Below are 19,010 nucleotides of genomic sequence, written 5' to 3'. Positions count from 1 at the left end.
TCAAGTTAATAAAAGCTGCCTATACAAGATATTACATTACACAAAATATTACATGACACTTAATATTTTTTTGGGTGGTGGGTGGGGAAATTACCCACTGACTATATCCAAAAATTCATCTAATGAGTAGAAGGAGTTGCCATTCAGAAATTTTTTGTTTATGGAGCTGTTGTACTAATTGGTAGCTGCTGTACTAATCGTATACACAACTATTGTGGGTGACATAAGGGCGTCTCTCCGAAGAGTCTTCAGGTGCATCTTCTATGGTGTTTCAGCAGACACTTGAAATCTGCGTAACTGGAGTCAGGCTAAACAAATATTGCTTATCGTGTCCTTCATGCGATGCCCTGTGTCGACAGAAAGCACCGGTTGGTTTCTTGTTACAGACAAAATTATTTTTAAAGTAAAATTTTACGTGTCCTTTCGATAGAGCTGTCTTAAATTAGTCTAGTTCGATATCTGTTTTCTCAATATGTGTTAATTAAGACGGTAAAATTCTAAGAGTGACCGGTACTCCAGCAGCGACAACACGCTCTGACTGCTACCGCCAAGCATGCAGTGCTACTGAGTCGCTCTTAAGTTGCTGTTTATTCTTCGTCTTTTATGCCCCTGTTAATACACATCGATAAAATTCGGATTAGACTAATTTGGGAGCACTCTATTGAATGGTCACATAAAAATTCGTATTAAAAATAATTTTGTTTGTTGATAATGGGCGTCACATGAAAGATGTCTTTCACTTTCACTGGCGCCTTATCCCGCGGTTTCGCAGGGTCGGCATGGTGAGGAACGGATTTGGCAAGGTTAGTTTAAGGGGTGGCCGGATGCCCTTCCTGCCGCCACCCCGTGCCCCCAGGATGTAAGCAGTGTACCCCAGCTGTCTGCGTCTAGTGTAATCCATGGAATAGTGCGAACGTGTTCAGACGTCTGCGAGTCGTGTAACTGAGGCGGAACGTGGGGACCAGCCCGGTATTCACCTAGTGGGATGTGGAAAACCGCCTAAAAACCACATCCAGGCTGGCCGGTACAGCCGGCCGTTGTGGCCGTGCGGTTCTAGGCGCTTCAGTCTGGAATTGCGTGACTGCTACGGTAGCAGGTTCGAATCCTGCCTCGGGCACGGATGTGTGTGATGTCCTTAGGTTAGTTAGGTTTAATTAGTTCTAAGTTCTAGGCGACTGATGACCTCAGAAGTTAAGTCGCATAGTGCTTAGAGCCATTTGAACCATTTGGCCGGTACACCGGCCGACGTCGGTAATCCGCCGGGTGGATTCGATCCGGGGCCGACGCGGCTACCCGAGTCCAGGAAGCAGCGCATTAGCGCTCTCGGCTAACCCGCTGGGTCGTCACATAAAAACGAGTAGTAATTATCTGAGACGACTCCAGCTACACAATGCAGAAACAAAATTGCAGTTATCTGCCGAAACACCATAAAAAATGCGTCTGACGGCTCTTAGGGAGAGGCATCCGGTGTATATTTTAAACCACTTGTCTGACAGTCCGAAAAATCGCTACAGAGTACCATAACTCCTTTCGCTCGGAATAACGCCTAATTACCGCAGAACATCTTTTGTTCTGAGTCAGTTAGTTGTTTATCCATCCAAAAAACACTGCACATTTATGTTACAGATTTTAGCTTAATATAATAAAAAACATAACTAAGAGTTAAACATTCTGGCGTATAATTACTTACAGGTGAAGTCAATTCCATAATTAATGTTAAGCTGTTTATTCACATCACGAACTACTGCACGAGTTACACTTCTTGCACAAACTACATCAACATCCTTTCAGCTGACAGCAAACAGTCATGATAGACCTGTCTCTTGATTATATTCTTCGTGCTGTCCTATTTGTCTGCCTGACAAACTAAGTCTAATTCGTCCATAAAGAAGGACATATTGAGCCCAGAAAAAATGAAAGGAAGTTATCATTTTACGTCATAGATATTGCACATACAAATTTCGAGTAGCATGGATTAGCGTCTGAAAGTGGATTTTTGAACGACAGAATAGATTTTTTTAAAGTTTTTGCCAACGCTAGTATTTTTAACCAACACCTCTTTTGTGTTATTTCAGTAGGGCCTAACCGTCTGCTGAACGGCACGTGTTATTTAAGAGGTATATTTTAAATGCCTTTTTGATCATGTTGCTATCAGTTAGGTGCTTCATTTTCTTGCTGTTATACACTTTGATTCCCTCGCAGGAAATCCTATTTTGAGTTTTTTTAATGAGTTTTTACATGTATGTTAAGCATAGTTCTAATTCCATTAGTTGGTGTTCGTCTATTAATTACTAATGTTGTTTGCTGCCATAATTAGGTTGGAAATACACGACCTGCGAATGTTAAAAGATGTGGGGTCTCACAAATAATCTTTTATTAATAAAGTTCGAAAAAATTATTTATAATCGTTGATAAGTAACTTCGACTAAAACTTGAAATTTTATAGAAAATTCCACATGGAGGAAAATAGTGTGACACAAACTGTTTTATGACAAACATTGCACAAAGTCGATACATATCTTATACGACAAACGTTGCTGTGCCTAATCGCCATACAGATAGAAGACAGATTGTAATCAAGAAATTACATACTTGTAATGCACTCAACAGCTTGGGCTATGGATCCTGTTATGTGCAAGTATGTAATTTATTAATAGCAATGTATCTCCTATCTGGATGGTCATTAGACATAGCAATGTTTGTCATATTTGGTATCTGTTGAGTTTGTGTAACGTTTATAATAATGACAGTTCGTGCCACAGTACTCATGTGTAGTTGTCTGTAAAATTGCTGAAAATAGCTAACTGTTTTATGATTATAAATATTTTTCCGATCTTGACTAATAGAAAATTATTTATAAGACTGCCTAACTTTTAAAATTGTTAATGTTTTTCTTAACGTGTGTATGGACGGGTAGATTTACCTAGATACAATTGCAATTCCAAAGTCTCTAAGCAGATTTTGGGCATTAAACATTACATTGTTGCTCAGAAAAGTGATCGCTTGTTTAATCCTTATTAACTATTAAAGGCCGGCCGCGGTGGTCTAGCGGTTCTAGGCGCTCAGTCCGGAGCCGCGTGGCTGCTACGGTCGCAGGTTCGAATCCTGCCTCGGGCATGGATGTGTGTGATGTCCTTAGGTTGGTTAGGTTTAAGTAGTTCTAAGTTCTAGGGGACTGATGACCACAGAAGTTAAGTCCCATAGTGCTCAGAGCCAACTATTAAAGGAGTCCCCCAAACTTAAGGAGTGAAATCTATGCAGAAGGTAGAGGATCCTATACGGAGTATTTTAATATAAGGAACCAATTGTTGAAAATGAACATTTCAGGTATGAACATTTCAGATGGTATGAAGTCTTGAATGCGTATGAGGAACGTGTTCGTAGACCCTAGATAATCTACTAACGTTTCGTAACAGAACAGCTGCGACCTCCGTTTGCTGCTATACTATGTAAGTTCTATATGTCAACAGAAAAGTAAATATTCATTTGTAAACATTGGTTCCTTATCTTAAAACACTCGGCTTAGGATCTTATACGACCTGGATAGTTTTTCCCCTGTTGTTTTCGACACGTAACATCAGTTTCTGGCGTTCCAACTTTGATGAGCTATAGTATATGTGCAGTGACTATATGTTAATTAGTAAATACTATGGCCGGCCGGTGTGGCCGAGCGGTTCTAGGCGCTACAGTCTGGAACCGCGCGACCGCTACAGTCGCAGATTCGAATCCTGCCTCGGGCATGGATGTGTGTGATGTCCTTAGGTTAGTTAGGTTTAAGTAGTTCTAAGTTCTAGGGGACTGATGACCTAAGAAGTTAAATCGCATAGTGCTCAGAGCTATTTGAACCATTTTTAAGTAAGTACTATGCAAAACAGAACTCACAGAGTTGTAGTTATAAACATACGCCTGAGAATCTTACTACTCGTTTCTCCCTGAATAGCTTCCAGTGCAGTATAACTCAGGGTCCTAACGTCGATGACAATCGGCGTTCATCTCTCACATCGATTGCTAGTGGTATTATGCAGTTATTCACAGTACTGCCCTCTGGCCATTTAATATAACGTTTCAGCGTAGCAGTGAGTGACCAATTAACAAACTGCGATCTTCAAGAACTTGAGTTTTCCTTGGCTCAAAGTATTTAATTGTTGCTTTCAAAAAAAAATGTTTCAGATGGCTCTGAGCACTATGGGACTTAACATCTGAGGTCATCAGTCCCCTAGAACTTAGAACTACTTAAACCTAACTAACCTAAGGAAATCACACACATCCATGCCCGAGGTAGGATTCGAACCTGCGACCGTAACGGTTGCGCGGTTCCAGACTGAAGCACCTAGAACCGCTCGGCCACACTGGCCAGCAATTTTTGCTTTCATTAACTACTATAAATCTAAATCGACCCCTTCACCCATCATAACAACGAGATATCTCGAAATGGCCTCCCGCTAGCTGCAGTCGCCTCCAAATAGAGGTGCCGTTGTATAGGTTAATTGCCGACTTTAGCAGTTGTAATAAAATTCGTATTAAGACCAGACGCATTTCGCTTTTTTTAAGCGTTTTCAAGTGGTCTTTGTGTATGGCTTTTTTTTCTCGATCAGTTGTGTTGGTTATGATCATTAACAGTTGGCTTGCTTTACTGATTACTACGAATAGTTTTTATTCCTTTCGTTACTCAAGGTTTTTTGTTGTTTATTGCATTGTTCTTCGACTTTCACGTGTATGTGTTGAGTTTTTGCACACATCAATCTCACTGCACTGAACATTATTAACACTAATCATTATGCGTGATTTTATTTTGCTATTGCGGAATGCGTTCGTGTTTTGTTTGTTTTGATAATGGAGGAAGATTCCGCTATCGCCTTGTGCGTGCTTATATTTTACGACTGGGGAGACAGAGAGAGAGAGAGAGAGAGAGAGTCTGTGCGCGTGTGTGTGTGTGTGTGTGTGTGTGTGTGTGTGTGTGTTAATGAAAGAGAGAGAGAGTTTACGTTATTTTCATTTATTTGTTTTGGTTTATTATTTTAAAAGTAGGGGTGATTATCTTACTTTGTTTGTAGGTGTGTGTTTGTGACGGGAGCTAACACGTCCTACACCTTGAGTGTGTGAGTTACTGCTTCATTATGGCATGTTGGTGGATGATCTGGGGTGTGAATGTTGCCTAGTTTTGGTATCGTTTTGTGGTGTCTAGGGGGGTTCTTCATCTACGTCTACATAGTAATTAGCAAGCCACATAATGATGTGTGATGGACGGTACTTTTTGTACCACTAATTGAGCCCTGCAACACTGTTCCACTCCCTAATAGCGCGTGGGAAGAATGATTGTCTTTATTGGCGGTAATTTCTCGAATTTTCTCCTCGTGGTCATTACGAGAGACGTATTGGGGAAGCAATATGTCCGAATCATCCCGGAAAGTGGTCTCTCGTAATTTCAATAGTAAATATCTCCGTGATGCACAACACCTCTCATATAATGTCTGACAGTGGAGTTTGTTGAGCATCTCCGTTATGCTCTCATGCCGACTAAGCGATCCCGTGACGAAACGTGCTGCTCTTCATTGGATCTTCTCTATCTCCTATCAATTATATCTGGTACGGATCCCAAATACATGAACAATACTCAAGAATCGGAGGAACAAGAGCCTTGTGAGCCATGTCCTTCGTGGATGAGTTAAATTTTATTAAGACTCTTTTTATGATTCTGAGTGTGGTATCTGCTTTTCCTACAATTTGTTTTAAGCGGTCATTTCACTTACGGTCGCTCTGGATAGTTACTCCTAGATATTTTACGGCAGATACTGTTTCAATAGTGTTGCCATACAGTAGTGGATTTCTTTACCTATGTATGCGTAGTATGTCACATTTATTTAAGTTCAGGATTAACTGCCATTTATCAATTCCCTGGAGGTCATTCTGCAATTCGTTACTATCTTCTGGCGTTGCTACTTTGTTACAGACAACAACATCATCTAAGGACAGCCTTAGAGAGCATCTAGATCATTTATAAATACTGTAAACAGTAAAGGTACTATCATGCTTCCGTAGACTACTTCGGAAATTACCTTTACACCTGCCGATTTGTTCCGTTAAGGACGACGTGCTGAGTTCTGTCTGAGAGGAAGTCTTGAATCCAGTCGCAAATCTGCTCCATTACTCGATAATCTCGAGTCTTTTTCACTAAATGGCAGTGTGGGACGGTGTCAAATGCCTTCCTGAAATCAGGGAACACGGCATCAACCTGAGAGACGGGGGAACGAAGAGAACTGAGTTTCACAGGATCTCTGTTTGAGGAATCTATGTTGATTTTTATAGAACAGATTTTCCTTCTCCAAGAACGTCATAATTCTTGAACATGGAGCATGTTCCGTAATTCTGCAACGGATTGACCTCAAAGTTATAGGTCTATAATTGAGTGCATCTGTCCTACGGCCCTTCTTAAAAGCGGGAATGACCTGAGCTCTCTTCCAGTCACTAGGTACCGTTCGTTGCTCAAGCAATCTACGATAAATTACTGTTACAAGGGGAGCAAGTTCTTTCTCATAATCTTTGTAGAACCTTATAAGTACCTCATCTGGTCCTGACATCTTGCCACTACTAAGCTATTGTTGTTGTTTTTTCTATTCCGCGATCGGTTATCTCGATATCATCTATTTCGACATTCGTACGACGATTGAAAGAAGGGGCCGTATTAGGATCTTCCACAGTGAGAGAAATTCGGTAGACCGAATTTAGTTTTTCGGCCTTCTCTCTGTTATCGTCCGTTTCGGTACCAGTATGGCCACTGAGTGAATGAATAATCTCGACCGACTTACTGATTCTACATACGACCAATACTTGTTAGGGATTTTACTCAGATCGATTGACTAAGTTTTACTTTCAAAGTCATTGAACGCTTCTCTCATTGCTCTCCTTATGCTCATTTTCGCTTTGTTCAGCTTATGTTTGTCAGCTAGGTTTTTAGTTCTCTTGAATCTGCGAAGAAGTCATCTATGTTTACGTAGCAATTTTCTAACACGACTATTAAACAATGTTGGATCATTCCCATCCCTTAAGATCTTATTCGGAAGTACTTGTTTAAGGCACATTGCATGATTCTTTTGAACTTTTTGCATTTCCTTTCCACACCTTCGTCCTCATCACCGAATATTTGATGCTGACTGGTCAGATAATCTGAAATTTGTGTCCAGTTACTCTCGCTAAGTAAAAATATCTTCCTGCCTTTCTTAGCGTTATTTGTTAGACCAGTTGTCACAGCCTTATGATCACTGACACCTTCCTCTGCGTCAACTGATTCTATAAGTTCAGGGCTGTTGGTTGCTAGTAGGTCTGAGGGGTTACCCTCAGCCGTGCGAGATTAGCCGAGCGGTCTCAGGCGCTGCAGTCACGGACTGTGCGGCTGGTCCCGGCGGAGGTTCGAGTCCTCCCTCGGGCATGGGTGTGTGTGTTTGTCCTTAGGATAATTTAGGTTAAGTAGTGTGTAAGCGTAGGGACTGATGACCTTAGCAGTTAAGTCCCATAAGATTTCATACACAGTTGAGCATTTTTTGGTTACCCTCATGAGATGGTTCTCTAACTAACTGCTCAAAGTAATTTTCGGACAAGACATCCTGAACAATGTCACACGAATCTCTGTCTCTGGCATCAGTTTTGATAGTATGATACTCCCAATCTATACCTGGAAAGTTGAAGTCACCCCCTATTACAACGGCATGATCAGGGAAATTATTGACATATTCTGCAAGTTCTGTCTGAAGCGCTCTACCACTAGAGCTCCTGACCCAGGCGGTCTATAAAAGCATCCGATTATCATTTTTGACCGATCTTTGGTACTTAACTTCGCCCAGATTAATCCACAATCGGAATCCGTGATACCCTTGCTAAATTTTATCGAATTCTTTACTGCAATGAACACGCCGCCACCACTGGCGACTGATCTATCCTTACGATAAATATTCCAATCTGAACTTAGTCATGATGCCATTAACGTCTGGTTTCAACCAACATTCTTTTCTTAATGCTATCTGTGCATTACAGCCCTTGGTAAACGGCACTAACTGTCGGAACTTTCCTTGGTTGCTCCTTAAATGCACTAAAATCATATTAACCTTTTCCGCCCCGATAGCTGAGTGGTCAGCGTGACGGATGGCCGTCCTATGGGCCCGGGTTAGATACCCGGCAAGGTTGGGGATTTTCTTCGCTCAGGGACTGGTTGTGTTGTCTCATCATCATTTCATCCCCATCCGGCGCGCAGGTCGCCCAATGCGACGTCGAATGTAATAAGAGCTGCACCAAGGCGGCCGGACCTGCCCCATAAGGGGCGTCCCGGCCAATGACGCCAAACGCTCATTTCCATTTTCCATATTAACCTTTTCTATCTCTGATCTGCGACGACGAACGTTTTCGAGGATACTGTGGCTAATTTAACAGGCAACTCGTCTTTGATCCAAATGGAGGGTTTCTCTAACCTAAAGAAGCCCTATGTGTACGCCAAACGTACTCCGCTACCCTAGTAGCCGCTACCTGCCTTAAGGGGAACCCTAGAATTCTGTACCCGATAGCAGAGGTCGAGAAATTCAGATCCGATATCGTCGCTGAGCCATCTAAGCCTCTGGTTTAGACCTTCCAATCTGCTCCAAACCAGAGGACCGCCATCAATCCTGGGTACGATGCTACAAATAGATAGCTTATTCTGCACCCCGCGTGAGATGCTATTTGCCTTCAGCAAATCAGCCATTCGTCGCAAGCAGCCGACGATGCCCTCAGAAACCATGCGGCAGGCGTCATTCTTGTCGACATCTGCCACTATATGTGGCCGGTTGCACCCAGAGCGCTTGATAGCCGCCGACAGGGCCTTTTCCACATCACGGACGAGACGTCTCGGCAAACATATCGAGTGCACACTGACATTCTTTCCCTCCTTACTTGCTATTTCCCTGAGGGGCTCCATCACCCACCTAACGTTGGAGCTCGCAATGACAAACATACCTAGCCTCTGAACTTGTCCGGACTGGGCAGGAAAATCGGCCGCGGGCCTAACAGCAGAGGCATCCCGTGCTGGCTCAGAGTTATAATCAACACTGGGAAGCACCTCGTACCTGTAAGGCGTATGGAACCAGTAGCACGACCTTCTCCCTCTTTGGCTTTCTGCCCAGTAGCACGAGAACCCACCAGTGCCTGTCAGTCACTCTCGAGTGAGGACGAACCGGTCAGATGGTGCGTAGCAGAAGATGCAGGTCATCAGGAGATTCCAAAGGCACCAAATATGTTGCAGGTCTCGTCCCCAACGCACCGAAGTCGTCGCAACTTAGAGCATTAGCTAGAATCTTATCGACGGTAGTCAACGCTGCTTCCAGCTGTTTACGGACAGCAGCCAATTCTCCTTGTGTTCGTTCACAACAAGCATAGTCCCTAGCCATATCGTAGAGTATAAAAATAGATATAAGATCCCAAATGTCACTACTGAGTTTGATTGTACGCTAAATATAACGACGAGAATAAAGAAACACTAAAAACCGCTCTGCAGATTTCTCACTATGCCCTGAGACAGCAAGCTCTCAGCTTACCACGATATATTTCATTTGCTAGTGATTTAATTTTTCATTAATTTTCCTCATTGTTCCATTTGAATATAGAAATTTGAAGTAAATCGGTGAAGATCCAAGTACTTCTCGAGGTGTTTGGTAACAAGATTTCTCCCTAAACAGAAATAAATTTCTTTACTGAAGTGGATGTATCTACAGTTACCTGCTGCTAGAAACTCTGATAACCCGAAAGCTACTGCATGAGATAAGTATGCACACTATAATGCTCTGATCAAATCTATGTGCTGTGTACCAGCATGAGCTTTAAACTTAGTGGCGTGTGGTGGCGGACTGACGGCAGAAAAATTGCACTAGGAAGCTGTCTTACACAAGGATATGCACCAAAATTTACCCAAAAACAAAAACGTAGAGTAATTTGCTAACCCTTAGTTTACACAGTAAATACACAGGTATAGCTCATTTCTTTGCAGATGCACGTGAAAAAGAAACAGAAACTAAACTAAATTACTGTGTATCAGACAACTGTTGCTCTGCTACCGCTATTGGTGCGTCTGCTTGGTTCAGCGTCTGCCGGTATACTCCTGTTCTTTCTCAACAGTATGTTTTATTAGTTTAAATAGCGTCTTGCTGCTGATGTTTGTTTGGTCATTTATTATGTGTTTCTTCTCTGTTACTGCTCTTTCCATTTATAGTTTTCTTGTAGGTGTGGGAGAAGTCTCTTGTGGCTGAATCTGAATATTTTCATGTCGTTTTCTATCTTGGTAAGGTGATTTTCTTGCCTGAGGTGTTCTGCAAATGTTGAATGGTTGATACCATATTTCCATGCCCCTTAATCCTCCTCATACCTCATTTCAAAAGTTCTGCTTGTCTCCTCTAGGTACAGAGCATCACAGCTATTACACTGCAGTTGATAAATGCCAGATTTTTGGTAGATGTCCATTTGATCTTTCTTTTCTGGACATTTCTATATAGAGTTATTGTTTTGGTATGTTATTTTTATTCCCTGTTTCTTGAGGATGTTCCCAATTCTGTGTGTCAATTTGTTTCCGTATGTGAGTGTGTACCAATCTGTCTGTTGAGTTGCTATGTTGTTCTCTTGTTGTGTAGTGGTGGTAATGATAGTGTGTGTAATTGTGATGAGTGATGCGAGTTTCTGAATTTGTACGATGTTTTTTTTATTTTTATGTTTTTCTGGAGGGTCTGAATCAGAGGCTCAGGCGGTTCTGTGACCGTGTACGTTGCAGATTCCTTGACTTGCCCCATCGGGTGGTGGGTTTCTGGGTTCTGCTTAATAGGTCAGGAGTCCACTACACACAGGAAGTGGCTACACGGGTAGTGGGGGCCGTGTGGAAGGGACTGGGATGGTTTTTTAGAGAGGGTCTCAGGAAACCACAGAAAGGGTGTCCGCCTAAAAGGGGGCAGGTAAAACACAGTAAGGCAGTTGCAGCAACAATCGGTATTAAAGTTGTAAATTACAGTAGCTGTGTTGGAAAAAAAACAGAGCTCCAGGCCCTAATAGAAAGCACTGAAGCTCAAATAGTTATAGGCACGGAAAGCTGGCTAAAGCCTGAATATACTGAGCCGAATTTTTTTCAAACGACCTAACAGTGTTCAGGAAGGGTAGATTAAACACAGATGGTGGTGGAGAATTTATTGCTGTCAGAAGTAGTTTACCTTGTAGTGAAATGGAAGTAGATAGTTCCTACGAAATAGAGTGGATAGAGGTTGTACCTGACAATCGGACTAAACTATTAATTGGATCGTTTTACCGCCCCCTGACTCAGAAGATATAGTTGCTGAACAGTTCAAGTAAAATAACGCGTACTTCAATGCGAGATGCTTTTATTAATTTCCACAATGAAACTCTGTCTCGGAATCTGGCAGAAACCCCAAAGAGATTCTGGTCATATATAAAGTCCACAAGTAACAAGACGCAATCAGTACCTTCACTGCGCGATAACAACGGTGAAGTCACTGATAAAAGCACCACTAAAGCAGAGTTATCAAACACGGTTTTCCGAAACTCCTTCACCAAAGAAGACGAAGTAAATATTCCTGAATTCCAATCAATAACAACTGCCAAGATGAGAAACATAGTAGATATCCTCGGTTTAGTGAAGCAACTTAAATCACTTAATATAGGCAAGGCCTCCGGTCCAGATTGTATACCAGTCCTATTAACGTATGCCGATACAATAGCTCCATATTTAGTGATTATGTAAAACCGCTCGCTCATAGAAAGATCCGTACCCAGAGACTGGAAAACTGCTGAAGTCACACCAATACCCAAAAAGGGAAATAGGAGTAACCTGCTGAATAACAGTCCCATAACACTAACGTCGATTTGCAGTGGGGTTTTGGAACATATACTGTGTTCGAACATTATGAATTACCTCGAAGAAAACGATTTATTGACACATAGTCACCACGGATTCAGAAAATACCGCTCTTGTGAAACACAACTAGCTCTTTATACTCATGAAGTAATGAGTGCTATCGACAGGGGATGTCAAATTGATTCCATAATATTTAGATTTCCAGAAAGCTTTCGACAGCGTTCCTCACAAGCGTCTTCTAACCAAACTGCGCTCCTATGGAATATCGCCTCAGTTGTGCGACTGGATTCGTGATTTCCTGTCAGAAAGGTCACAGTTCGTAGTAACAGACGGAAAGTCATCGAGTAAAACAGAAATAATATTCGGCGTTCCCCAAGGAAGTGTTATAGGCCCTCTATTGTTCCTGATCTATATTAACGACATATAAGACGATCTGAGTAGCCCTCTTAGATTATTTGCAGAAGATGCTGACATTTACCGTCTTGTAAAGTCATCAGATGACCAAAACTAATTACAAAATGATTTAAATAAGATATATGTATAGTGCGAAAAGTAGCAATTGACTCTGAATAAAGAAAAGTGTGAAGTTATTCACATGAGTACAAAAAGAAATCCGCTAAATTTCGATTACGCGATAAGCCACAAAAACGTGAAGGCTGTAAATTCAGCTAAATACTTAGGGATTACAATTACAAATAACATACATTGGAACGATCACATAGATAATGTTATGGATAGAGCAAACCAAAGACTGCGATTCATTGGCAGAACACTTAGAAGGTGCAACAAGGCTACTAAAGAGACTACTTACATCACGTTTGTCCGCCCTGTTCATGAGTATTGCTGTGAGGTGTGGGATCCGCATCGGTTGGGACTGACGGATGACATCGCAAACGTTCACAGAAGGGCAGCTCGTTTTGTATTACAGCGAAATAGGGGAGATAGTGCCACAGACTTGATACGTGAATTAGTGTGGCAATCATGAAAACAAAGGCGTTTTCGTTACGACGGGATCTTCTCATGAAATTTCAATCACTAGATTTTTCATTCGATTGCGAAAACATTCTATTGGCACCCGCCTACATAGGGAAACATGATCGTCACCATAAAATAAGAAAAATCAGGGCTCGCACAGAAAAATTTAAGTGCTCGTTTTTCCCACGCACCCTTAGAGAGTGGAACGGTAGAGAAACAGCGTGAAGGTGGTTAATTGAACCCTCTGCCAGGCACTTTATTGTCCATAGCAGAGTAATAACGTAAATGTAGACGTAGACAAGAACCACATAATAAATGACCAAACAAACATCAGCAACCAGACGCTATTTAAACTAATAAACCGTATTGTTGACATACAACAACTTCCCTGGACGCCACTAAATAATATCACGAACTAGGTAATATCCTCACCCTAGATCTTCCACCACTATACCATATTAAAGCAATAACTTACGCACACAATAGATAGATATTAGCTCCCTTCACAAACGTACAAAAATGGTTCAGATGGCTCTAAGCACTATGGGACTTAACATCTGAGGTCATCAGTCCCCTAGAGTCCGCCCCAGTAGCTGAGTGGTCAGCGTGACGGATTGCCGTCCTCTGGGCCCGGGTTCGATTCCCGGCTGGGTCGGAGATTTTCTCCGCTCAGGGACTGGGTGTTGTGTTGTGTTCATCATCATTTCATCCCCATCCGGCGTGCAGGTCGCCCAATGTGGCGCCGAATGTAATAAGACCTGCGCTATGGCGGCCGGACCTGCCCCGCGAGGGGCCTCCCGGCCAATGACGCCAAACGCTCATTTCCATTTTCCAGTCCCCTAGACTTGAAACTACTTAAACCTAACTAGCCTAAGGACATCACACACATCCATGCCCGAGGCAGGATTCGAACTTGCGACCGTAGCAGCAGCGCGGTTCCGGACTGAAGAGCCTAGAACCGCTCGGCCACAGCGGCCGGCACAAACATACACCTATGAACAAATCCTCCACTTTAAAATAAAAATCAAAGAAAAAATAAACAAATAAAAGTAATGTAATCTCTCTCTCATACTCATACAGGCACACTTTCTCTCTGTCTCTGTCTCTGTCTCTCTCTCTCTCTCTCTCTCTCTCTCTCTCACTTACTCACTCACTCGCTCACTCAATCGAAAAACATAAACACTCACATTATCGAAACAAACAAAAGACAAACACTACCGGCAATAGCAAAACAAAAAACACGCAAAATGGCAAGAGGACAGTGACACTTCACAAAACGAAAGTGTAAATGTGTGAAGTGCAGCGAAAGTGATGTGGTGTACAAAAACTAAACACATACATGTGGAAGACGAAGAAGAATGCAATAAGCAACAAAAACCCGTAATTAAATGAATGAAAACTGTTTATAGTAGTACTATGCGAACTGTTAATGATCTTAACAAACAAAATTGCAGGCGAGGAAAACCATATTGTTGCAGTGATTACTTGAAGATGCTTTAAAATAAAGCGAAACGTGTCTGGTCTTAATAAGACTTTTATTACTATTGCTAAAGACGGCAGTTAGCCTATACTACTTGTATATATGCAACTGCGAAAAAAGCGGCCAAAAATCAAAGACGACAACATGTAAAGGTTCAGTTGTTTGGAGTCATTATCACTTAGGCCTTACAACAGATATTGAATGAATTCATGAACGTGTTGCTGGGACCATGACAAAGTGGTATAGCCCACAGACAGTATGACAGAAAAGGTGAGTGAAAGTAAGAGGGCTCTTTGGAGGCACGGCGGTATTGTCCTCACGAAATCATGTTGAGCAAATGTAGAGAAACGATATTATTTCTTTATCAGCTTTCGGAAAGTGCCTATGCAGCCACCTTAGCTCTGGAAATCTAATGCTAAAATCTGTTTATGGCAATACAGAGCTTATGACAGTTGAATTCGTACCCCGGTACGAAATTACATAGCCTTAACAAACGACAGATTCTGACATAAAACAAATTTTCACACACGCAGCATACTGAAGGAAAGAAACTAGACGAGAATTTAATACATGATTCACAGAGATAGTAAGCTATAAGAATCTTACTGGTACTACGGTAAGAACTGATAAATCGCCATTGGTTCACATTTGTGATAGTTCGAGTTCAATCCATATTAATGACTATTTATCTAAAGTAACATTAAAATGTTCTTTCCGATGTCCTGTAAGAATTGTTTCAAAGGCTGCAGATACAGAATGGAATATGTGTGCAGGTATACGAGTACGATCTAGACGGAATATGAAATCAAAATAGAAGAACCAGATTTGGGTATTACAGCCATACATATACGTACACTAGTATTCAGAAACATACATATAGGTCGTGCTTAGCGGGGTACGTTTATGGGCTGAACATTCCATATCCTGCTGAGTACCACGTGGGAAAGTAGTCAGTTAAATTGTGCTTTGGTCTTCCCCTGATACTATCATTACCAAGAAAGTTAGATAAGCAGCGCAGGGGGATATCTCAGGATGCTGACACTGTTGACAAACTCGGACACTATTTTATAAGTCACTATATCATTGGATGCTAACAAGGCCGGCCGGAGTGGCCGTGCGGTTCTAGGCGCTACAGTCTGGAGCCGAGCGACCGCTACGGTCGCAGGTTCGAATCCTGCCTCGGGCGTGGATGTGTGTGATGTCCTTAGGTTAGTTAGGTTTAATTAGTTTTAAGTTCTAGGCGAATGATGACCTCAGAAGTTAAGTCTCAGAGCCATTTGAACTATTTTTTATGCTAACAAGGTTTTGGAAGCTGCTTGTAAACTGATGACCAGAATCCCAAAGAATACTGTCAAGTATGTTTATGTGGTCCTTATTCCGAAGACCCTGTAAGAATACGTGACTTGGAGTTTCTTCCTCTCTGGAAACACATAGAGGTGTGGCACTTGGTTTGAGCCGATAGAGGTGTTTGTTGAACTTCCAACGATTAAATTTCAGTCGTGCTTCAAGTGTCGCGAAGCTGCTCGATGTTTTGTCGTATTATAGCATGGTACTCTTGGAATCAAGGAATGAATTCACGCGTAGTTACTAAATTTGATTTTAGACGTCCACGACCATTCCTCCTTAACCAAATTTTTATGTTGTTCATAAATTGGGTCACCTTCTAAACGGTTCACGCTAATTATATCCATAGAAGCAGGGTATTTTCCAAATGTACTTCTGACCAAGAAGTGATCCTGGTAGCTGGAGTCCAACGTTTTTGTTAATCATGCCTTTGGCGTTCTTATGGAGATATTTTCATAGGAACTTTCATCCCGCAACACGAATTTCTTTATGCCTAACTGAGAAGTGGATCACCAATTTTCATAGATTTAGCTTTAAAGATTTTGTGATGCAACGAAATATTTTCGTAACTATTTTCACCACCTAAAAGACTGATCTTTCAAAGTCAGTGAAACACGGATTGTTTAATTTCTAACAGGGAAGACAAATACAAATTTCCATACGTTTAGCTTTGAAAATGTTTTTATAATGAAATAATTTCATAAAAATTTTCATCTCCACTTCCATTCCCTTAGGATGATGAATTTCGAAAAACACTGAAATACGAATTTTATGGATGTAGCTTTAAAAATGATATAGTAATTCTTCAATAAAGATTTAATTACAAAAAAATTACCCAATATTTCATCACCTTAACTGCTGAATTTCCAAAAGTGATAAAACACGTATATTTTTATTTCCGAAACTAAATACCAATTTTCGTAATTCCCTCTTCAAATCTGCCTTAACAGCAACATACTTTTAAAAAAAATTTCATCTCCTATTTCACCCTCTTAGAAGTGGAATTTCGAACAATCCCTTCTTAAACGATACCAACAATATAAGCTCCACACCCTCTCCAAATTTCAAGTTTCTGTCCTTAGCGCTTTCGGCTGGTCGATGATTATGTAAATCAGTCTCGTCCTATTTCAGTCCCTTAATGGTTGAATTTCCAAAAACAGTGAATCACATTTCTTTCATTTCTAATCGAGAAACCAAATACCAATATTCATAGATTTAACTTCAAAAATGCTTTCTCAATCAAATATTTTTATGAAAATTTCATCCCCTATTTGAATACATTATGAGTTAAATTTCCGAAAACAGCGACACACATGTTTTTTTTTTAAATATCTAACAAAGAAGGCAAATACAAATTTTCATAGATTTACCTTCAGTAAGGAAGATGTAGATATTTGTTACATTGTGAGCGCTGTGTGGGTGGCGTGTTTCGACTGTATAGCGTGTGCAGGACGGCACTGGGATGTCGGTAACGTTCGTCGTCACGTATATCTTTCTGTACTTTTAAGAGCCGGTTCTGTAACTACCTGAGGTCACCAGGAGGTACGACACTGGGAGGCCACGGTACGGAACAGCCAGCCTCAACGGTTGTCGGACAGGTCAACGACACGCAGCTTATGCCGACATCCCGTCGAGAGACTGGCAGAAAGAAAACATAAATAAATCAAAAGGCTGATCGCTGGATCCATATCGGAACTTGCAGACTATCTGACTGGACGTCACAGTTGTCGTGTTCGCGCAGGTTGTCTTGATTTATACCGTCACTCGTTTATTTCAAAACATATTTAGTCTAGTAAAGAACCAGCGTGCTACCAAAAGACGCACGTATTAATTGATACATTACTTTAATTTTCATTGCACGGAACACCAACTTAAACAGAGTAACATGTCATTAAAGATCTGTTGTCTTTGTAGAGGTAAAGTACACTACTTCCTCGGACACTCAAACGTATCGTCAGCCAAGACAGGCGGTGCATAAACCATGTAAATGTGATAAGATGAACCCATGGCCAAAATGTTGGCTGCAGGACTGGACAATAGGTTGGAGGATCCTGTCCCGATACTGGGCAGCCTTCAAATTACCCTCGATAGTGGCGAGAGTCTTCAGACGTCCGACATGATATGTCTGGCCCAACTCTCTGCTGAAACTGTGGAACTGCGTGCTCGCGACGAATACTGATGCGTGGCCACCTCTACACTCTTCTGCGATGATAATCAGGCCTCAGACAAACTCTGCACTCGCAGTTGAAGAGATGCCGAAAAATTTAACCCAGGTTGCGTTCCAGGTGTTTCCTTTCCCACCCAGTCCACACACCAGTTCTCCCAGTCGCCCCAAAAAATGCTACTTGTAGATCTGTTATATTTTCCTCAGGCTACCTGCGATCCCTAATTTGTGTATAACTGTTATCGGCTGGTGCTGCTTTGCTCGCCACGGCGATCTCTAGCAGACAGATCTTTCATGTTTTGTGTCGCATGGTACTAGTTGAACATTCCAATGACAGTGCTGTGATCTACGCCAATTTCGAGAGAACTTTCCAGTGCTCACAACCCTTCAAGCTGTAATATTATAATTCGTCCGCAGCTCGTGATCGTGCGGTAGCGTTCTCGCTTCCCGCGCCCGTGTTCCCGGATTCGATTCCCGGCGGGGCCAGGGATTTTCTCTGCCTCGTGATGACTGGGTGTTGTGTGATGTCCTTAGGTTAGTTAGGTTTAAGTAGTTCTAAGTTCTAGGGGACTGATGACCATAGTGCTCAGAGCCATTTGAACCATTTTTTATTATAATGCGCGTAAGGCCTGATTTTGGAAAGTTCCCTCAAGGTATGTTGACAGACTGACAGTGTACACAATTGGAGATCAACGGACTCCACTGAGCTGCTCTGAGAATACAGGCTTACTGTAACCCCAAATACATGGGCGGCTTTCAGTAGCGGTTTCCTTAGAAAAAGGGTTCCTTGCGCCAGCACTGATCGTGCTTTCCTGACGCACCAATTTTTTGTTTCCGAGTGCAGTACCACAGCGAGACAAGACGTGACACGCTGTCAGAGTGAAACAAAGTGTGTGGCACAGAACTGAAGGTGCAGGTGCTACTTATTGCCAGCGCCGGACTTTGGTGCATCGTTGGGGCCATGCGTGGCGCGACGGCCGAGCTTTGTTTGGTACCTGGCTGACCTGGAACTGTAGGTATCAGGGCAATTCCGCATAGACGGGGTAGGAGCAACCGTGGTGGAGCAGAGGAATATACACTGATGGAAAAAAATCAGAACACCAATAAGGAATTTTGGGACTTAAACCAAAGTTGGTAGGCGTTTTTTCTACATCTGGAAGATGATGGCCATTCAA

This window comes from Schistocerca piceifrons, chromosome 5, assembly GCF_021461385.2.
Source record: "Schistocerca piceifrons isolate TAMUIC-IGC-003096 chromosome 5, iqSchPice1.1, whole genome shotgun sequence".
Taxonomy (NCBI): domain Eukaryota; kingdom Metazoa; phylum Arthropoda; class Insecta; order Orthoptera; family Acrididae; genus Schistocerca; species Schistocerca piceifrons.
The sequence above is the reverse complement of the archived record's forward strand: the minus strand, read 5'-3'. Positions refer to the sequence as shown.